The 23,898-nt window shown below is 40.0% G+C and overlaps 1 protein-coding gene across 5 annotated transcripts in view; it reads right to left on the bottom strand.

Moving 5' to 3' along the window:
* The window catches only part of TSC22D1 (TSC22 domain family member 1), a 138,314-nt gene that overhangs the window by 20,438 nt on the left and 93,978 nt on the right, over positions 1-23,898 (bottom strand). The window contains exon 1 of one of the 5 annotated variants that reach the window (XM_084623319.1): positions 22,511-22,605. The exons of the other annotated variants lie outside the window; for them this stretch is intronic. The gene's annotated coding sequence lies outside the window, so the exon portion shown is untranslated. Of the gene's footprint in view, positions 1-22,510; positions 22,606-23,898 lie in introns of those variants that run through there. 5 annotated transcript variants of the gene reach the window in all.

Here is a 23,898-nt window from a genome sequence, read left to right as displayed (position 1 = left end):
AGTAGATCATGTAGCATTGCTCAGGTGGCCAAAGAGGATAAACATTAAGTGCTTTGATGAAACCACAATTCAAGATCATTCCAATTTGTAACACAGAATAACGTAAGTGATGTATTCAACTCTTCTTTGTAGGTGTTCGAAGAAATAGTAGAAAACAGGAAATATGTAACTCTGCAAAACTTCTGTTAAAGTCATTTAAAAGGGTACAAAAATATTTTTATGCATTTTAGCAGGGAGTCACCACATTATATACCTGCAATGAATTTATAAAGCCCACAACTTTTTAAAAGAAAATAGCTTCTAAATACCTTGATTGCCAACAGTTTCTGATGAAATCTCAATTTCAAATTGCAAGATAGGTCTAGCTCTTTTCAAAGAGTGGAGGTTTTAGTGAATACGTAAATCACTCAGCACAGCAAAGCACTTCTCTGAATCGGTACCATGCTTCTAGTTTGAGACACCTTTAATGAAGTGACAAGCACCTTGATTTAAGAGTAGCAATATCATTTTTAAACACTAACAGTAAGTTTAAGAACTGCTTAAACAACCAAGAATCTTAAAGGAAAATAAAAGCTTTACAAATACCTCTTAAGATGCTGTTCCAATTCCAAAAACAACACTTTCATGGCTATTCCATCACAGTTTTGTTCTTGGAGAAATGTCACTTTCATTGATATGACTATTTAGTATGACTATTGATTTCTCACAGAATGAAACACCGATGAAGCACCTTACAAGATTAGCATTAGCATTCCACTATTAATTTGGGAGCCCTGCACTCAACAGCACTTTCAAGAATTAAAAAGCTGTGCTGTTAAAGATCATTTCCTTGCTTCTATTCAAAATTTACTGTGTTTAACAGTGGTTGGTCATGAGCAACAGAGACAAGACAGAAACGATGACGTCACAGAGCTTGAGATCACATGATGTGCTGTTACATAAAGCATCAAGAGAGATTAACAACTTGAGAAGTGAAATCCTAATCATCATAAACAGCCACAGGCAGTATATCTTCTTTCAGCAGTGCACACTTCTCCAATTCTGAAAGTAAGTCACGCTGTGCTCTCCGTTTTTTGGAGTAGTGCATACTAATTGTATCATTCTTCTGCTTAAAGAAAATCCGCTGTCTCATACTAAATTCTCTCATACTAAATTTTAGTAGTTAAACAACAGCAGTAATTAAGCACATGGACAAGTGCCAGGACTGGATTAGGAAGAAAACTTCAGTAAGCAGAAAGTGCATGGGGAAAACAGAGTCTATGTCATGGTGATGACTAGTGACTACAACCTGAAGTAGGCTCTCAACAGTGTTCCTGCACTTACTAGAATAAAGTAAATCTCCATGATGACAGTGACACTCTCCCTACCAAACCGTTCATGTAACACACGTGACAATTGAAATTTCAAGCTGAAATTTTAAATTCTTCCTAACACAAATGCATTTCTCTCTAGTATTTCTAATACACTTATAGTACCAAGGTATTGTTTCTAATAAACTGAAAAATCCAAGCTCACAAGCATCAGGGATCCTAGCTTTCCCATGATAAAAAACCCCAAAATTCTCTCAAACAAAAATTCACATTTTTCTGATTAAAATGAAACACCGACCTTTAGTTTCCCTAGCCACAATATATAAAAGTATCAGCTGAACATGTTTTATTGATATACAGCAGGACCCTGTTTATCCAAGCTTCCGTTATCCGGCTCTCCGTATTAATCGAACCACCAGCTGTCCAGGGCTGACAGCGGTTGGGGCTCAGGCAATCAGACAAGGCCCCCCCGCCAGCCATCTTGAAATAAGGGATAGAAAGCTCTTTGCCAGTTCTCCTGATTATCCCAATTTTTGATTATTCAATCTGTCCCTGGTCCCAATTAGATTGACTAAACATGTTACCACTGTAAATTTAAAGCACATTCAAAAAAAAAAAATCAACAAGAGGGGGAGGTTGTATGCATTGCGTAAATGACATGGATACTTTCAGTAAACTTTATTAATTTTTTTTCACAAAATGTAAAAGCTAAAGATTCTCTGTAAAAATGTAAATTCTGTTTTTTTCTGTGGCAAAGAGATTTGTAGGATCCCTGATCATCATCCTGCAATGGTTTGACACATCAGATAAATTTTGTGATACTTTATATGGTCATACATAATGCTTCTAGTAAAAAAGTTTACAGTACTGCAACTTGTTACAGAAAACTGAATGATGTCACATGTAACTCATATTTATGCTCTATGCATGAGCTCGAGAATCAGAAATTAGCTTGTTTGTCTGGGAAGTCCAGGGCAAAAAACTAAAAGTGGTGCAGGATAGCAAACTTACAGGGCAATGTAATAATCATTTGCACTTCCAGAATAGGTTCCACTGAAGGATCTCGAAGCACTTTATGAATGATAAGGAATTAACCTTAACACCGCTTTCAACTATTATTCCTCTCTTTACAAATGAAATTGAGCCCAAATTCACACAGCATATCAGTAACAAACTTGAGAACAAAATGTAAACTTCTTGAATCATTGGTTTCAGAGTAACAGCCGTGTTAGTCTGTATTCGCAAAAAGAAAAGGAGTACTTGTGGCACCTTAGAGACTAACCAATTTATTTGAGCATGAGCTTTCGTGAGCTACAGCTCACTTCATCGGATGCATGCCGTGGAAACTGCAGCAGACTTTATATATACACAGAGAATATGAAAAAATACCTCCTCCCACCCCACTGTCCTGCTGGTAATAGCTTATCTAAAGTGATCATCAGGTGGGCCATTTCCAGCACAAATCCAGGTTTTCTCACCCTCCACCCCCCCACACAAATTCACTCTCCTGCTGGTGATAGCCCATCCAAAGTGACAACTCTTTACACAATGTGCATGACAATCAAGTTGGGCCATTTCCTGCACAAATCCAGGTTCTCTCACCCCTTCACCCCCCTCCCAAAAATCACACACACAAACTCACTCTCCTGCTGGTAATAGCTCATCCAAACTGACCACTATCCAAGTTTAAATCCAAGTTAAACCAGAACATCTGGGGGGGGGGGGGGTAGGAAAAAACAAGAGGAAATAGGCTACCTTGCATAATGACTTAGCCACTCCCAGTCTCTATTTAAGCCTAAATTAATAGTATCCAATTTGCAAATGAATTCCAATTCAGCAGTTTCTCGCTGGAGTCTGGATTTGAAGTGTTTTTGTTTTAAGATAGCGACCTTCATGTCTGTGATTGCGTGAACAGAGAGACTGAAGTGTTCTCCGACTGGTTTATGAAAGTTATAATTCTTGACATCTGATTTGTGTCCATTTATTCTTTTACGTAGAGACTGTCCAGTTTGACCAATGTACATGGCAGAGGGGCATTGCTGGCACATGATGGCATATATCACATTGGTGGATGTGCAGGTATACGAGCCTCTGATAGTGTGGCTGATGTTATTAGGCCCTGTGATGGTGTCCCCTGAATAGATATGTGGGCACAATTGGCAATGGGCTTTGTTGCAAGGATAAGTTCCTGGGTTAGTAGTTCTGTTGTGTGGTATGTGGTTGTTGGTGAGCATTTGCTTCAGGTTGCGGGGCTGTCTGTAGGCAAGGACTGGCCTGTCTCCCAAGATTTGTGAGTGTGTTGGGTCATCCTTTAGGATAGGTTGTAGATCCTTAATAATGCGTTGGAGGGGTTTTAGTTGGGGGCTAAAGGTGACGGCTAGTGGTGTTCTGTTATTTTCTTTGTTAGGCCTGTCCTGTAGTAGGTAACTTCTGGGAACTCTTCTGGCTCTATCAATCTGTTTCTTTACTTCTGCAGGTGGGTATTGTAGTTGTAAGAAAGCTTGACAGAGATCTTGTAGGTGTTTGTCTCTGTCTGAGGGGTTGGAGCAAATGCGGTTGTATCGCAGAGCTTGGCTGTAGACGATGGATCGTGTGGTGTGGTCAGGGTGAAAGCTGGAGGCATGCAGGTAGGAATAGCGGTCAGTAGGTTTCCGGTATAGGGTGGTGTTTATGTGACCATTGTTTATTAGCACCGTAGTGTCCAGGAAGTGGATCTCTTGTGTGGACTGGACCAGGCTGAGGTTGGTGGTGGGATGGAAATTGTTGAAGTCATGGTGGAATTCCTCAAGGGCTTCTTTTCCATGGGTCCAGATGATGAAGATGTCATCAATATAGCACAAGTAGAGTAGGGGCTTTAGGGGACGAGAGCTGAGGAAGCGTTGTTCTAAATCAGCCATAAAAATGTTGGCATACTGTGGGGCCACGCGGGTACCCATAGCAGTGCCGCTGATCTGAAGGTATACATTGTCCCCAAATGTGAAATAGTTATGGGTAAGCACAAAGTCAAAGTTCAGCCACCAGGTTAGCCGTGACATTATCGGGGATAGTGTTCCTGATGGCTTGTAGTCCATCTTTGTGTGGAATGTTGGTGTAGAGGGCTTCTACATCCATAGTGGCCAGGATGGTGTTATCAGAAAGATCACCGATGGATTGAAGTTTCCTTAGGAAGTCAGTGGTGTCTTGAAGGTAGCTGGGAGTGCTGGTAGCGTAGGGCCTGAGGAGGGAGTCTACATAGCCAGACAATCCTGCTGTCAGGGTGCCAATGCCTGAGATGATGGGGCGCCCAGGATTTCCAGGTTTATGGATCTTGGGTAGTAGATAGAATATCCCAGGTCGGGGTTCCAGGGGTGTGTCTGTGCGGATTTGATCTTGTGCTTTTTCAGGAAGTTTCTTGAGCAAATGCTGTAGTTGCTTTTGGTAACTCTCAGTGGGATCATAGGGTAATGGCTTGTAGAAACTCGTGTTGGAGAGCTGCCGAGCAGCCTCTTGCTCATATTCCGACCTATTCATGATGACAACAGCACCTCCTTTGTCAGCCTTTTTGATTATGATGTCAGAGTTGTTTCTGAGGCTGTGGATGGCATTGTGTTCTGCACGGCTGAGGTTATGGGGCAAGTGATGCTGCTTTTCCACAATTTCAGCCCGTGCATGTCGGCAGAAGCACTCTATGTGGAAGTCCAGTCTGCTGTTTCGACCTTCAGGAGGAGTCCACCTAGAATCCCTCTTTCTGTAGTGTTGGTAGGGAGGTCTCTGTGGATTAGTATGTTGTTCAGAGGTATTTTGGAAATATTCCTTGAGTCGGAGAAGTCGAAAATAGGATTCTAGGTCACCACAGAACTGTATCATGTTCGTGGGGGTGGAGGGGCAGAAGGAAAGGCCCCGAGATAGAACAGCTGCTTCTGCTGGGCTGAGATTATAGTTGGATAGGTTAACAATATTGCTAGGTGGGTTGAGGGAACCATTGCTGTGGCCCCTTGTAGCATGTAGTAGTTTAGAAAGTTTAGTGTCCTTTTTCTTTTGTAGAGAAGCAAAGTGTGCGTTGTAAATGGCTTGTCTAGTTTTAGTAAAATCCAGCCACGAGGAAGTTTGTGTGGAAGGTTGGTTTTTTATGAGAGTATCCATTTTTGAGAGCTCATTCTTAATCTGTCCCTGTTTGCTGTAGAGGATGTTGATTTGTGCTGGAAATGGCCCACCCGATGATCACTTTAGATAAGCTATTACCAGCAGGACAGTGGGGTGGGAGGAGGTATTTTTTCATATTCTCTGTGTATAAATAAAGTCTGCTGCAGTTTCCACGGCATGCCTCCAATGAAGTGAGCTGTAGCTCACGAAAGCTCATGCTCAAATAAATTGGTTAGTCTCTAAGGTGCCACAAGTACTCCTTTTCTTCTTGAATCAGAATACTGTGCTTTAACTACTAGATAATATGTTATATATTTCCTTCATACACGTTTTCCCTATACGGATATATTTGATTAGGCCCCACAAACAGGTAACCTCAAACAGGGCACAGTATATTTATTATTTGTATTACTGTTGGGTCATCCAAGGCTGGCTGTGTGGTTGCTCAGGTGACAAGAGTCTGGCCCAGTTTGAAGAATCCACACCAGTTTAAAAGGAACTACTGTTTGACAGCAAATCTAGCATAACAAAAGAAATTGGGTTTGTTTGTTTTTTTGCAGGGGGCAGGTAAGGGAATGGACATGAGCAACACATCTTGAACAACAGGTGGACTCCGCGTTCACAATCTAGCAGCATGCAGTACTGCTCTACCGGAGATTCTATACTTGTCCTTTCCATGGGTCTCCCCCGAACACTTTAAACAGCTGTTGTGGAGGTCGCTAATGGGCATCGGCCTGTCACACAAACCACTGACTCTCTATTGGGAGTGGCCTTCCCCTCCCATTCGTGTCTCATCAGGCAAAGGAGGGCCCCAAGGACATGGGGGTGCACCACCATTTGCCCACTGAGGTTTTGATGGGGGGGGAGACACACTTATAGGACTGGCCAAGCAACCCCCAGACCACCCTGGTTGTGACCCATAGCCAGAGCCAGCGAGGGGCACTGCGCCCTGACCTTGGGGAGGGTGCCACACCGGAGGCGCAGGACCCTACCCTGGTGGGGAGGGAGCGCCGAGGGGCACGGCTCAGAGAGGCGGTGGCCTCAGACCCAGCCAATGAGAGGGAACCGGACCCCATCTAACATCCCATCACAAGCCATTGGGCATACCTACCGCTAATAGTTGAAGATCAATTAATTGCCAAAATTAGGCTATCCCATCGTATCACCCCTTCCATAAACTTATCAAGCTTAGTCTTGAAGCCAGATATGTCTTTTGCCCCCACTGCTTCCCTTGGAAGGCTGTTCCAAAACTTCACTGCTCTGATGGTTAGAAACCTTCATCTAATTTCAAGTCTAAACTTCCTGATGGCCAGTTTATATCCATTTGTTCTTGTGTCCACATTGGTACTGAGCTTAAATAATTCTTCTCCCCCTGTGGTATTTATCCCTCTGATATATTTATAGATAGCAATCATATCTCCCCTCAGCCTTCTCTTGGTTAGGCTAAACAAGCCAAGCTCTTTGAGTCTCCTTTCATAAAACAGGTTTTCCATTCCTTGGATCACCCTAGTAGCCCTTCTCTGTATCTGTTCCTGTATGATATCCCAGTCCTTCTCTGTATTGGCAATACCTCCAAGCTTCATGTCATCCGCAAACTTTATTAGTACATTCCCACTTTTTGTGCAAAGGTCAGTAATAAAAAGATTAAATAAGATTGGTTCCAAAACCGATCCCTGAGGAACTCCACTAGTAACCTCCTTCCAGCCTGACAGTTCACCTTTCAGTGCGACCCGTTGCAGTCTCCCCTTTAACCAGTTCCTCATCCACCTTTTAATTTTCATATTGATCCCCATCTTTTCCAATTTAGCTAATAATTCCCCATGTGGCATGGTATCAAACGCCTTACTGAAATCAAGGTAAATTAGATCCACTGCGTTTCCTTTGTCTAAAAAATCTGTTACCTTCTCAAAGAAGGAGATCAGGTTGGTTTGACATGATCTACCTTTTGTAAAACCATGTTGTATTTTGTCCCAATTACCACTGACCTCAATGTCCTTAACTACTTTCTCCTTCAAAATTTTTTCCAAGACCTTGCATACTACAGATATCAAACTAACAGGCCTGTAGTTACCCGGATCACTTTTTTTTCTTTCTTAAAAATAGGAACTATGTTAGCAATTCTGCAGTCATATGGTACAACCCCTGAGTTTACAGATTCATTAGCAAAAATTTTTAATGTGCTTGCAATTTCATGTGCCAGTTCCTTTAATATTCTTGGATAAAGATTATCTGGGCCCCCCGATTTAGTCCCATTAAGCTGTTTAAGTTTGGTTTCTACCTCAGATGTGGTAATATCTACCTCCATATCCTCTTTCCCATTTGTGGTCCTACCATTATCCCTACGCTCCTCATTAAAGACTGAGGCACAGTATTTGTTTAGATATTGGGCCATGCCTAGATTATCCTTAACCTCCACTCCATCCTCAGTGTTTAGCAGTCCCACTTTTTCTCTTTGTTTTCTTCTTATTTATATGGCTATAGAACCTTTTACTATTGGTTTTAATTCTCTTTGCAAGGTCCAACTCTACACTTTGACCTTTCTCACTTTATCCCTACATGTTCTGACCTCAATAAGGTAGCTTTCCTTGCTAATCCCTCCCATCTTCCACTCCTTAGGAAGTGGAGCGAAAATCTGAAAAAAATATTTTTTGTAAAACCTGGGAAATTTTCAGTAAAAATCAGTTTAAACTGAAAAACAAAGGGGCTTACCCTATCACTTAAATCAGCTTCTGTACCAGATAACTGGAGCATATTTAATGTAAGGTCAGTTTTTAAAAAAAAAAAAAGACTCTAGAGGCGATCCTAGCAGTTACAGGCCAGTAAGCCTAACTTCAGTACTGGGCAAATTAGATGCAACTATAGTAAAGATCAGAATTATCAGACACATAGATGAACACAATCTGTTGGGGGAGAATCATCATAGCTTTTATAAAGGGAAATTATGCCTCAATCTGGAAAACCGAGCAAACAGTTAAGTGGCAAAGTTTGCAGACAATACTAAATTAGTCAAGATAGTTGAGTCCATAGCAGATTGCGAAAAGTTGCAAAGGGATCTCACAAAATTTGGTGACTGAGCAAGAAAATAGCAGATGAAATTCAGTATTGATAAATGCGAAGTACTGCATATTGGAAAACATAATCCCAACTATACATACAAAATAATGGGGGTCTAAATCAGCTGTTACCACTCAAGAAAGATCTTAGAGTCCTTATGGGTAGTTCCCTGAAAACATCCACTCAGTGCACAGTGGCAGTCAAAGATAAGAGAATGTTAGGAACCCTAAAGAAAGTGAGATAAGACAGTCAATATCATGCCACTGTATAAATCCATGTACGTCTACGTTTTGAATACTGCGTGCAGTTCTGGTTGCTCTATCTCAAAAAATATATTAGAACTGCAAAAGGTAAACAAAAGGACAACAAAAATGATTAAGAGTATGGAACAGTTTCTGTAGGAAGAGAAATTAAAAAGATTGGGGCTGTTCAGCTTGGAAAAGAGATAAGGGGGGGCCCTATGATAGAGGTATATGAAATCTTGACTGATGTGGAGAAAGAATACAGAAGTTTAATTTATCCCTTCACATAACACAAGAACTTGGGGGCACTCAATGAAATTAATAGGCAGCAGGTTTAAAAACAAACAAAAGGAAGTACTTCTTCATGCAACACACAGTCACCATGTGGAACTCCTTGCCAGGGGATGTTGAAAAAGTATAACTGGGTTAAAAAAAATTAGATAAGTTCATGGAGGCTTGGTCCATCAATGACTATGTCAAGATGCTCAGGGATGCAACCCTATGCTCTGGGTATCCCTAAGCCTCTGACTGCCAGCTGCTGGAGTTGGGTGACGGGATGGATTACTTGATGGTATCTATCCTTTGATCAGACTGTGGCCACAGTCCACACCTGGGGAATAAGGGCCATCAGCAGCTTCACATGTCAAGTGTGTCTTCCTTCCCTCTATCCCACCTTTATATCTTTCTTTTCCTTTGTATTCTACTTCTTCCTCTATTTCCCCTCTCCTTTCTGCTCCCACTTCTCCAACACTGTATTATTCTTTCCTAAATCACCCCATCAATCTTCTCTCATACTTCTGTCAAATGCGCTGTATGTGGAGGACACCTGAAACCACTGAACACAAACATGAGAGGTTGTGTGTGGGGGACAGTGACCAGGGACAATGCCTATGTGAGAATCCAACCTTCTGCTACCAAGCTGCTGGACAAAGGAGAGTGCCGGGATTCCTGTCAGGGTACAATCCCTGGAGCGATCTTAAGGGCTTCAGTCTCCAGCAAGTAGGTGTCTGAGCTATACGAAGCCGCTTCCCTCCACCACATCCTCTATGGCTGCTGGAAGAGAGGAAATTTCTCTGCTACTTAATTTTTACCTTACACGTTCCAGGCTGCAACAAGGATCCAAAGGGTAAGAGCAGGGGCGAGGGTTGTCTTTGCTACTCTACCCCACCCCTCAGTGTTCTGTTATAATGGGGGTGTACTCTACTAGTGAGCTAGAGGGGGGAGACTAGCTACTGGGCCACCCTATAGCTTTTCCAGAGGGTTGGTAAGAGAATTCTTTGGGCAACACTTCACAAGCTTCCTACTTGCCTGGGTGAATACATTTTACAAGTCTTGGATAAAATGTGCTTATTTGACATCTATAAAGTTGGCCGCCTTTTTATTGTGTCTCTTTAAATGCTTTCCATCCCTTTGGATAAAGCACATTGCTTATAATTTAAACAGACATATCAAGCTAGTGATGTAGGCATTGCTGACACTGCTATCCTTGGCCTCAGAGTTAACACTCCATTGAGATAAATGGGGTGGTCACACTCAGACCTATCATCTCATTTTGTCTGACAGGCAGTATTTCACTAGCTCAAAAACAACTCTCTTCACAGTCAGAAGGGCTAGAACGGTTATATAAATGAAAACTTAAATTTTGCAGGAGACACTAAAGGCTTTAGAGAGGCCCTACATCTGTGCTAAAAACATGCAACTTCTGATCTTGCAATTTCAATCCTTATAATTCTCGCTGCTACTGCTAACTAGATCCATGACATAGTCAGCTTGGCAATGAACACTTAACAGATGTGTTATAGGGAGATTTTTTGCTCGTATTCCATGAAATGCCCATTACACCACACCCCCTCTCCATACTGTACAGCAGGGGGCACTGTTCAGGCTCAAACAAACAGCCATGCCTCCCCCCCTGCACGCGCGCACACACAAGCAATATTACCGATTCTTCTTCCTCCATCCCCACTTCCAATCACCCCTTAAACATTTCACCAGCTAATTCTAAGCTGGTCTTGAGCAATGCATTCTCTACATGTTGTCAGTGTACAATCTGTTAATAATTCTGATCCATTACTTTCTAATTACTGGAATTGTTCTGTCTCCAATGGAGTCTATTTTATTTACCTTATATGTCAACTTCATAAAACTAAAGACAGATTAAAACTTGAGAAGGGTTCATTAGTTACCATGTTGAGACTGACTTCTATTTTAAACACCCGTAACTGGCTACAGTAGGGCTGCTCTGAGAATAGGATAGGGGATTTTTCTTCTGAACATTCCCATAAATTTCCCAATTCAAGTTGCAATATGTGTTCAACTAATTAGAAGTATTGCTCAGTGCTGGGATTCTCTACACTCAGTATGTGAAGGTCAACAATTTACAGGTAATAGAAACTAAGAAGAAATCTTAAATCAGCCGGGTCAACTAAGTGATAGAACATTTTTTACTGCTTTGAAAAACAGCCTCTAGCTACAACTGAAAATGCCTCACGTACAAGGATCTTCTTTCTTCCTCTGTCAGATTCAAGAATTCATCACCAAGCTATGTTTCTCCTCTTTTGTCCTGAACCATTCTAGCTGTTTATATAAAGTGACAGTTTGCACACAGATGAATTACCAATGTGGGTACACTAGGATGTCAGATATAGGCAAGTTAGCCTTGAACGATACAAAAACAAGATTTAGTGCATGGTAGTGTCAGGGTACCCAACGTTTTTAATTTGTTTTCCTCAGTGGATGTCACATCTCAAGAATAGATATGGTGGATCAAGATGTTACACCCATTGTACACGAGAGTTTTGTTTTTTGCCAAAATTGTCATTCGACTAGGGAAGTTTACTGTTTGCGTCAATCTCAGTGAAATTAACAGTTCAAGCATGAACTCCTGAGTGTGATACACATCAATGAGTTAGCTGCAGTACCCATGTGTAGTAAACACTTTTAGATAACAATCACTATCAGGTTTCACTTCCATGTACTACAGACAAATATGGCTTTTTGAGAAATTCAGACATTATTATATTGAAAAGCATCAAGTGGAAAGCAAGCGAATTTTCACTCTAAAGAGGTAAGATCACAGCTTTCTAATAAAACATCAGTTTTGATGTGAAGCAACAAATTAACAATGAATTTAAAATTCTATTGCAAACATCAGCACTTTAAGAGACAGAAAACATTAAAACAAACCACTTGAACCCTTCTGGTGGTTCTTAACTGTATAAAAAATAATCTTTAATACTTAGCCTTAAACGTCTCATTAACAAAACAGATGATTTGGGACTGATATCCACCAATAAACCACAATCATTTAGAATCCCAAAAAGCATGTTTTGCAATTATGCACTCACACAGGTGTCTAAACACTATTTCTTCAAAAAGTCTAGCAAGCTTAAATCATCCCTTATTCTCTCATGAAATACAATACATTGAGCATTTAATCCATGCTCTGTCTCAACATTTTAGTATTCCTTGATATTTTAATTTTAATTTTATTGCAAAGTGAAATCTATAAGATATACTTTAACAGAATGTTTCGGAATTCTGATATTCAGATGCTGCAAGGTTTTTTTAAAAAATGCAGTGCACTACATGAAAAAGGTTCTGGCTTCATAAGACATTCATTTTAACTAAGCGGTGAAATGATCCCTGCTCTGAGGATTGAAGCAAGCAAACTAAGGGAGAAAGGAAGGAAACAAAGTAAGACAGAAAAACCAAGATGAATCCTGCCCATAACTGCTTTATAGATCATAACCAGGATATTGTAACAGAAACCAGCATAGAGATGCCAAAGCAGGAAGCATGTCTGAAATACCTGTTTCATTCTCAGTGCAAGCACTTTTTTTGGTGTGAGTTTAAAAAAGAAAAAAAAACAAAACAACCCACCCACTTGAACTTTTGCTACTCCCACATTTTCAATCAATACTCTTGATTCTTCAGTTACAGAAGAGATCTGTGTTTCAATCCAGCATTAGAACCAACAAAACAAAAGAGAGATATTAGTCAGTCTCCCTTGTGTCCCCTAGGCATGCATCTCTGCTCATCTCCTTCCCTTCTCCACCCCTCATCTCCAAAAATGTGGATAGCCAAATCTAAAAGATAAGAAAACTTTCAGCTAAATAAGCATTAAAAATTTACATACATCCTATTTAATTTTAAATTTCTTTCTTGGCTGCTGTTGGTACAGATGTTTGCAAAATGCGAGATGTATTTCACTTATAAATCCTGTTGAAGCTTAAAAGTCCGTAATGCAAAACCACCCTGAACCTGGTCAGAACTCTGGATGGTTCATTCAGAATGAACTGGATGCTGTCCATTAATTTTGTGGCTAAACCACCAATAATGAATTATAATTATCAAGCCTCGCCAGTAAAAAAATACATGTATCAGAATTTCTAGGTCAGATCTGAAACAGTCCCTACACCTTACAATTTTGCAAAAACACATATTTGTAACCAACTGTAATCAAGATAAAATTACCACATAAAGTAAATCCCATTGAGGGACCACAATTGGAGTTTTGTGGATGCTTTAAATTCTACTAGTATAACTAGCAGAACTGTACCACAACATTCATGAATGCAAGACAAGAGAGACAGGACTATCTGAAGTTACAACAAAATCTATTCAGCTGTTTGAGGTACAACAGCATGAAAAAAAATTCACTCCCCTCCAAACTCTGCCTCCTCCAACAAAAATTAAGGAAAATGTATAACAAAAGAAATTAAGATAAATTTCGAACCCTGAGGGACTATCACCCATTAAAACATTCCTAGATTTAAAAAAAAAATCTGGGACTACGTTTAAGATTCTAACAAACCAACCTTAACTCTGCCCACCTTCCACCTATAGATAAGACCTCTTTATCCTACCTGCGCTGTCCTAAAAGAAAATTATCTTACTTCGTCATAGCACCTGTGAAATCTAGACCAATGGAACTAGGTAACCTGGACTAGCACAGCACAGCACCACAGTTAGGCATTTCTTCCTACGAGGGGTTGTCAATTTATCTTTCATGAGGACAGCTGGATTTGAGACAATTTGAGCTGTCAAAAATATAAAGGGAAGGGTAAACCCCTTTGAAATCCCTCCTGCCCAGGGGAAAGCTCCTCTCACCTGTAAAGGGTTAAGAAGCTAAAGGTAACCTCGCTGGCACCTGACCAAAATGACCAATGAGGAGACAAGATACTTTCAAAAGCTGGGAGGAGGGAGAGAAACAAAGGGTCTGTGTCTGTCTGTAGTCGTCTTGGCCGGGGACAGAACAGGAATGGAGTCTTAGAACTTTTAGTAAGTAATCTAGCTAGGTATGTGTTAGATTATGATTTCTTTAAATGGCTGAGAAAAGAATTGTGCTGAATAGAATAACTATTTCTGTCTGTGTATCTTTTTTGTAACTTAAGGTTTTGCCTAGAGGGGTTCTCTATGTTTTTGAATCTAATTACCCTGTAAGATATATACCATCCTGATTTTACAGGGGGGATTTCTTTATTTCTATTTACTTCTATTTTTTATTAAAAGTCTTCTTGTAAAACACTGAATGCTTTTTCATTGTTCTCAGATCCAAGGGTTTGGGTTTGTGGTCACCTATGCAAATTGGTGAGGCTTTTTATCCAACATTTCCCAGGAAAGGGGGGGTGCAAGTGTTGGGAGGATTGTTCATTGTTCTTAAGATCCAAGGGTCTGGGTCTGTAGTCACCTAGACAAATTGGTGAGGCTTTTTACCAAACCTTGTCCAGGAAGTGGGGTGCAAGGTTTTGGGAAGTATTTTGGGGGGAAGGACGCGTCCAAACAGCTCTTCCCCAGTAACCAGTATTAGTTTGGTGGTGGTAGCGGCCTGTCCAAGGTGTAATATTTTGTACCTTGGGGAAGTTTTGACCTAAGCTGGTAAAGATAAGCTTAGGAGGTTTTTCATGCAGGTCCCCACATCTGTACCCTAGAGTTCAGAGTGGGGGAGGAACCTTGACATGAGCATATGTAGTTAGATCAGAAGGGAACAAAGATTTGTGTTTTTAATTTTTCTCACCATATTCACAGTGCGACCTGAGCTATGTTTATGGGGTTATGACCAGTTGTCCCCAATTTAGAGGGTTAGGACCAGTGTATGAGACAGAGCCATGTTGTTACATGCTGACTAAAGCCAGCACAGTCAGACTAGGCTCCATTATGACAAGATTTAGAAATGTCTCCATTTCGGAGGAGCTAGCCACACCACACTTACACAAGAATTAGTTACAGTTCTTACTAGGGAAAATTCCTTTGACATTAGCCATCAGCCCAAGCCTTGCAAGCACGAGTCAGCTGGCACAGGACAGCCGGGGGTGTCTAAACGTAGTGTAGATATACTCAGAGTACAGACATATTTAATCCCTCTCAATGGAGATGTTTAAATTTTTTTAAATATTCATGAAAAGTTACCCTTTTTCAAAAATAATTAAATTAAAATGGTAATTTTTTAAAAATAAAAACAAAAAGTTTGTTTGACTTCCTCCTTTGCTCAGCAGCAGAATCAGGAGTGAGACCCATGCATGGAACTAGGATTGTATTGGCCTCAAGGTGATCGCCTGGCAAGGGTTAAAGGTAAGTCAGTGGAGCTAAATTGAACCTGCAAAAGGATGTGGTTCAAGGTGTCCATGCTGATAAAGCTAACAATCAAAAGCCATTCACCACAAGATATTTGCTCATTAGCAGGATCACGTAGACTGGATGAAGCAGCTCTTTCAATGAGTTTGTTCCTTCCTCTAAGAGAAGTTCCAAAGGGTAACATGATAGGAAACTGCTCATCTTTCCCAAAGCGCCTCATAGTTATGGGATCTTGTAGAAACATATATATCTAGGACACAGCTAAAGCACCTACCCCCCGTGCTATCTAAGTTATCAGCGTTACCCTTCCTGTTCGTGTTAAATGAAACCACTTTGAAAGATTTGTGATGTTTAAGACTATGTCACCAGTATAGAAGGATATTCAGCTACATGCTTCCTTTTTCCTTCAGATTTTACTTTCAATGTTCTTACCAGTATTTGACAGATATAGCCATCTGGATAAAGGTGACCTGCCTGCATCTTCTGCTCACATTGTTACTCAAACCCAGAAGACACAAAATTTGAATGCTATCTGTAATTTCAGTATCACAAATTCTGACAAGCAAACCTCCTTTTCCATCTCTTTAAAAAAAGAGCTAAGTAAATACATATATATTAATCAATGCAACATTACCTTTGAGTTTTTACATGCACAAAAACTACAACCATTGCAACACTGTATGGGGTATGTAATATAGCCCCATTTAATCAACATTTGTGTATACCCCTAAGATTTCAAAGCCATGCAAGTCGGTTTTGAGGCCAAGCAGAATTTAGTTTCTTTACCACACCCAGGAATTAATTTTTCCTAGGTGGGCTGTGTCTGTGTTACATAAAGGCAAAAATGCCAACACCCCTCTCTGCTTAAAAAACTGTGGAACAAAGAAGATTTTGCCAACCATTACTCTGATCACTCTGCTTGTATGTTATATCCCCCCCACCCCACCCCCCTCAGTCTTGTCCACTTAGTTTGTAAGTTCTGCAGGACAGAACCATTTCTTCTATATATTTCCATGACGTCTAGCACAATGGAGCCCCAGTCTGGCATTTTAGAGCTGATGCACAACCAAACAGATTTCAGGGCTCTGAGGGCACTATTATGAGGGTAATAAAATATACTGATTTGTTTAGACTTTTTTAGAATATGCAGTAAGGTTATATGTAATGGCTAGATAAGGAAATAGAAATAATGGGACAGTCATGTCAATACTGATAAAATAAAGAATATGGATTTCATAAAAGGATTTTAAGCATTCACAAATAGAGTTTGAGCCTTTTTCTACGATATGAATGTTCCACCATGAATGTTTCAGCCACATCAGCTGATGTGCACTGATCATATAGATATATTACCCTTTAAAGGCTCTTTGCTACATTAAGTACAGGTTCCATGTACTTACCTCAAGAACATTTAGCTGATCTAACACATTCTACATGTATAAAGGACTTCTATTTTTATTATACCCAGGCGTGAATTCCTAGGTCCTTATGAATACAGATTTCATTTGTATATCTCTCTACATCCATCTACATTGCATATGGTTACGTAAAAATTTCAGAAAAGGAGACATTCACAATCTTCAATTTTTCTATTTGCTTACGTAACAAAAGGGGAAAGTTTTTAAAGGAATATCTCCTGTCAAAGTATTCTCTGTCAAGACTTTTGACTCTGATATTCACTTTCACTCTATCCAAAGGAGCTCGTATTTGTTATCCTTCCAGAAAAGGCCCCTCTTTTTAAATCAGGAATTCAGGCCTCAATCTCACAACCCTTCTTCATGAGGCCAATTCTGTTGAAGTCAATGGAACTATGCATGTAAGTAAGGGCTACAGAATCAGGACTGGGTGGAGCGATTGCAGGCTGTAATTGTGTTTTATAGAAGTGATTCTGTTTATCTTGTGAGCAGCTGATTATTAAGGGTGTTGAGCAGTTTCATTGCATTTACGGGAATCTTAATATTATGTCAGAGCATCCACAGCAAATGCACCTGGCTACACTTTTACAAACTGAAAGAACAGGAAGAAGAGCGTGGAGATGGAAGAGAAAAAGGAAAGGATGGAGAAAATTTAAAAAGGGAAGAACGGGCAAGAGACTGAAGTGGGGAGTGAAGAGGGAGAGAAATGAGATGGAAAAGGAGGTGAGAGGGACGAGTAAACGATGGGGAGAATAGCGGGAAGAAGGGGAGAGAGACAGAGAACTGAGGGAGAAAAAAATGCACAAGAATAGGCAAAAACTCAGAGAAAGGTGGTAGGGAGAAAAGAAATGAAAAGTAGAAAGCAAACTCTGCCAAAATATAAAAAAGGGGTGGGAAATGATAGATGGGAGAGGGATGAAGGGAGCTGGATATAAACCAGGGTGAGATGCAGCTGCAATGCTTTTTGAGGTTGAAATATAACTCCCCTGCCTCTGCTAACAGAGTGGAACTCCTCCCTCTCTCCCTGACTTAGGGGAGCACTGCTCCCCACTCTTCCTCGGCTGGTGTGGCAAGTGCTCCCCTTCCTGCTTCAATGACCTTTACTCATTGACTGCCAGGATGTAGCATGACATGGGGAAGAAAAGGGGGTTCATTACAAATACTCCACAAATGGGAACTCCTTCCCATAAAGGTAGGAAACTACGGGCATGGGGACTGATCAGAGTGACATTAAGCAGCTCCAGGGGGAGCTTCATGCATTCAGCTGGCCCAAGGCTGGAGTAGCAATGAAGATTTGCCTACCGAAAGGTCAGATATTGCTGCTTGAGGGATGTCCCTTGTCAGGTAGAAGCTATTGCTGCTTGGGAAAGAGAAAGGAGAAGGAAGAGAAACTATGTTCTCAGTATGAATGACTGGCAAAGCCCACAATTCCCCTTGGCCACACAGACATTTTGATTCAGTCAGGTGCAGCGACAGCACACTGGGATGAAAGCTTGTGTGTGTATAAGAACAAATCTATACACAAAGTCCCTTTTCTGAAAAGCAAAACAGATAGTATATTTTAGAAAGAGAATTGAATGCTGAATATCAAATATTTCCCAGTAGGTAAATTAGTAACTCAGACCAATTTATAGCACTAAAGAAACAAGCAGCTGTCTCAGAAATGAAACCAACAAGGCCTGACCTACGTGAGACCTATTCTCTCAGAACCCTTCACCACTAGCGCAGCTCCACCATTGTAGCAACAATGAGAGCACCAGAGTTAACAGTCATTAGTGGCGGCTGCTGTTTTAACCACCAGGTGACCGACCTGTTTGGAGCAGCATAACAACAACAAGGTGGTGGTCAAAAAGCAGTCTACACTACCCCTCCCACTGTTGCTACTGAATCAGTGGTAGCAATGGCGGGAAATTTTAAGGAAATGGGTCTAGTACAGACAACCTAGAAGTACAGCTGTATTTTTAGTCCTCTTTAAAACGCGTATTTCTCATTTTAGATGAAGCTAGTTTTGTTCACATGTCTGCTCTTTGGTTAGCCAATAGTGGAAACATTTAATAAGAAGACTGCAGAACAGCTAGCTACAAAATGCATCACAATACATGCAGATTTCAAGCTCTAAATGCCTGTAGAAGTGTCTATACATTAAGGTTCAATGGTTTATGAATATCAATTTATCAAGTTATAAAGGTGTAAATTCTCTCTCAAGGTGCCTGAATATCAAAGAGTGAACAGTTCAATATTCCATTACACATCTGTCATGATCACTATTGGACAGGATCATCAGGAGTATGTCAAAGATAAAAGCTGTTCAGGCCCTCAATATTTCAGTAGGTTTGGTACTGATGGAAGCTGAACTTTCTATGATTTATTATGAAGACATAAACCAAGCTACAGTAAAAATTAAATTATGATTTTTTTTGTAGGAAGCAGTTGGCAGAGGTGTATTTGTTTTATGCTTATATCTATATCTTTCTGATTTATTAAATATATGTGGAGTCTGTTGTACATTTGACAATTTTTATCATTTCAGCTTATTTGTCTAAATTAGAAGCATATAAGAAACAGTCAATAATCTCTCCAGTCAGCACCATTAAATATTTTAATGTGGGTTTGTGGTAACATAGCTCATAATTGCTCATTGCTAATATGTCAACTTCCAAGTTCTATTTAAAGCAGGTACTGTAGAAGGGTCTACTTTCATAATCTAACAGCACACCAGCAAAAAAATCAGAGTACTACTTTGGCCCTGTTTACTGTACTATATGAGCTTCACTGAATTAGGGAACTGCAACTATCCCATTTTACAGTGAATTGAGGCAAGGAGAGAGTAAGGGACTGGCCCAAGGTCTCGCAGGAAATTTGTGGCAAAAGCCAGGACAGGTAATCTAAACATTGTCTAGTTCTCCTTTTACTGCCACCAGTTAAGAAACACTAAGGTCAGGTCTACATTAAAAAAAAAAGTCAAGTCAACTCAGCTATGTCACCCGGCCATGTCACTCCACAACCCCGATTGACGTTGTTAAATCAACTTAATCCGCAGTGTAGACAGCGGTAGATCAACGGAAGAATTCTTGGGCAGTTGGATTAGCTACGACAGGGAACCCCTCCTGTCACTGTAGAGTGTGTCTACGCTGAAGCACTGTGCTGCTGTACCAGTTTAAGTGTAGACATAGCTTAAATTTTCAACGCTGATTCATTTTTATGAAGTGCCAAAACGTACACACTGGAAACTCAATTTTAAAAACACAAACAGCTCAGAATCAGTTGTTCTTCTCTACGCTACTTGTCAAGACCTGAACCTGAAGTTGGGAATTTCTTCTGCAAAAGATGTCACAAACATCTTAAGCAGTATAAAGAAATCAGGTTGTTTTTTTTAAAAAAGGTGTTTGTGCTACATAACTGTCATAGGTTCTTATGCTGCTGAAGATCAACTGACTTTTAAAAAGGTAATTTGCAAATTGGCTTGAGAAAAATCCATTAACTTTGGAATTATATACTGAATGCCCCCAAAAGCAAAGCCAAATAGGGACACTGAGCATACAGCTGATTTTAAAGGTCCCCCCCCCTTTTATATATATTGCCATTAATATTAATATTGTTTTCTGTAATTCTGAGTAGATCACATTTAATTCTAATATAGTTAATGGACAATACTGAGTCAATTTAACATAATTGACAGCTCAGAGATTTAAAGGTAGTTTACAAGTGTGCATGCTCCCTTTCCTATCTCACCCCAAAAATCCCTTTCAGAATTATGTTCTGAATGCCCCATTCTAAGAGAAGCAATCTGTAGGTTTGTAATTTTAAAACATCCTTTGTTTTTTCTATATCCAAAGGCCACATTGCCATGTATCAGTAGCTTTAAATTCCTTCTCCTGATACATTCTGCTGATGGTCTAACATCTGCCACTGAACATCATGGATAACATATCTTGCCATTAAAGGTTTAATTTTCAGGCCTTTCAGACTGTTTACTTAGCACACTGTTGGAAACATCTGTACAGATTTTAAATGTTTTCAAAAACAGCATTTTTTCTAAACATTTACAAAACAGTACACTGTTCTAAAAATAGCTATGTTACTGCTAGATACAGAATCCACTTTTCAGAGTGCTTTCCAGTATGAAGCTACCAGCAGAATGTATATTGTGACATTCCTCCAAAAGGAATTGGGCAACCTAGACTTCACAAACCTGAAAAGTTAAAAACAAAACCACATATATTCTAGATAATAAATCTGCTGCTTGCCTCTCTTATTAAGGTTATTTGGGGCATTGAACACAGAATTTCAAGCTGTGTTCTTTTAATATGCATGTGCAGAGGGGAAAAGATACAATTAAAGCGTCTGAATCTGCAAAAACTTAGGCTACATCTACACTAGAGTTTGCAACTGCACCGATACAGCTGCACTGCTGCAAGATCTCTCGTGTAGCTGCTCTATTCCAACAGGAGAGAGGTCTCCCATCAATGTAATTAAGCCACCCCCAACAAGCAGCGGCAGCTATGTCAGCGGGAGAAGCTCTCCCGCCAACATAGCACTGTGCATCCTACCACTCATGCCAGCATAACTTTATGTCACTCTGGGGTGTGGGTTTTTTTCACACCCCTGAGATACATAAGTTTTGCCTACATAAGTGGTAATGTAGACATGGCCTTACTGGTTATATTGTTTACTAATGCATATAGAAGCATTGACGCTAATGGGGCTATTCATGATAGTAAACACTATACTGGTAGTGTCTGCAGATGAGGTCCAAGTTTTACCAAAGTTTGGTTCACCTTACTGAAAAGGTAATAGGAATTCCCTGCAGCTCCTCGTACAAATTCATCCCTAAAATACATTTTCCATCAATTTTAAAGGTAACCTGCAAAAGATTTTGAAAGAGTTGGGCTTGTCCCTTTTCTTAGTTTATTTTATATGAAGGCAGCCTGATAGCTTTCCCCCACCAAAAAAAGCGTTCCCCCACTTATCTTTTAATTTAAAACCAAAGGATTTAAGACTTGTCTTTTTTAGTTTTGCTGAAGCATCTTTTGAAGGTCTCAGAACATGGACATTGTGAACTCTCACAACTTAACTGAAGGGGCAAGATATAAAGTTGCTAGCAAACGTTTTGTCCAAAATGTTAATTCAACATTCTAGTTTAATAGGTGTTAAACCCCAAAGTGTTGTTAAAAGGTATCCTCTCTCAATTGGCCTGATCTACACTTACACATGTACATGTGTAAAATATGTTGTAATTATGTTGGTTTAGGGGTGTGTGAATTTTTTGCTGACAGTTACATGGGGATAAAGGTGCCCTATGTTGGTATAGTTTATTTCAGTTCCTGAACTGGAATAAACCACACCAGTATAAGCTTTTTAATGTCCGTATAACTGCATCCACACTTGGGGTTGGGGGGAGGGGAGTTACTGCCACTAACTCTACTGGTAGGTACTAAAGCCTTAAGTCTGAGCTCTTTGATTTGTGAAGTCATAATTCACCATTTATGTAGATACCATAAAGTCTTCCAGGGAATACAAGACCTAAATTTCTGATGTTGGTGGGGAAAGAAACAGCCGCCGTCACTTTTCTGAGGTGGAGGTAAAGGAATTGGTAGGGAAGGGAACTTTTAGGCCATTCTTCTTTGTAGGTCACTTTTAACAGCCAATTGTGATGATATCAGCATCACCTTATGATTGAATTTATCCAGTGTATTATCCACGACTGAACTGTTATGTCTTATTAAAGCCTATTAAACTCTCCAAGCAGAGATTACATTCAATAAATATTGGTAATTAAAAAAGTATTTACCTGTGTCAGAAGTACATCACGATTGTTGAAGAACCACATTCCAAAAAGGATAAGCAGACATAGGAGGGAAGGGGAAAAAAGTAAAATTAAATTATAACTACAATATCTAAGATGCCCAACAACATATACAAATCTAACATTCAGTCCAACTACAAACTTAATTATACATTAATTGAAAACAGGCTGCACATTTTATATCTAGGAATAAAGAGATACAGTGACACTCATACTAATTCACAACTGCTTTTTTATGAACAAAATAAATCATGCATTTTTCACTAATTAAATTTCAACATACATGCTCTATGATCAGCTAAGGTTGACCCTCTGAGATACACAAACACATTAGTCAATTTAGAAAACATCTGCTGAGAATCTTATTTGAAAGAAAAATATGTTGACTACTAAATCACAAAGCAAATGCTCCAACAAAATCCACTCATTCCAAACTAAACCAGTGCTACATCTGGACCTGAGTACTTTATAAAAAGGTGTTCCTGGGTTTTTTTCATAATGGGAGCCACCCCTTAACAGAAAAAGTCTTATGAAAACTACCTCTTGCCTGTGATCAGGTAATAGCCTCGTGATACACACTGATTACATGGAAAAGTGTTTAGAAAGGAGAAAAGAACCAAACACTGCATATGATTTCTAGCCACTTGCCTTCCCTCTGTATATGATGCCCAGATATCCAGCCCTCTTGTTTTCCTGCTTCTCTGAACATGACTGCTCTGTTCACAGCTGGCAGCACTAGTCTCACTAATACTACTATTCCCTCTACTCCTCTTATGTTGCAGTAGCCTCAAAGCAGAGATAGATAAGCTGGGTTCTCCTAGTTTCCAGCTCCTTTCACAGTATCCTAGGCTCTTCTTCACAATAAAGAACTTGAGCACTTGTCACAGTATTTGGACACAAAGAGGAGAGCCAGCCCTATGTGGTCAACCAGGTCTTCATGCACAACCAGTGAGCGTTACAGTGGACCATATACCATACTGCTGGTTAATAGAGAATGCTGAGTTAAAAGACAAACTCAAGACAAACTGATCCTTTCAATTTCAAGCATATTTCAATTTACAAAATCATCTACACAAGTTCCAGGCTCTCTCACAAACCAAACTTAAAAAAACCCAAAAACTAATTGACCAAACTCAAAAGTTCTCATCCCCGGCACCAACATGCAACCTCATTCTGCCAAAAAATAACCAAAAACCCTGAAACCTAAATCAACTTCCTATTCTTAACCCATCCACTTCCATTCAAATCAGTCCTTTGTAAAAAAAAAAAAAAAAAAAAAAAAAAAAGCCACAATGGGAATATATTGTCAAGTGGCTCTGAAAGCTGTTCTAAAAGAAAAAGCTGCATAAAGTAGGGAATTTTAACTGCTCTAA

This window comes from Lepidochelys olivacea, assembly GCF_965140295.1.
Source record: "Lepidochelys olivacea isolate rLepOli2 genome assembly, chromosome: 1".
Lineage (NCBI taxonomy): Eukaryota > Metazoa > Chordata > Testudines > Cheloniidae > Lepidochelys > Lepidochelys olivacea.
This window is presented reverse-complemented; position numbering and strand designations above follow the sequence as displayed.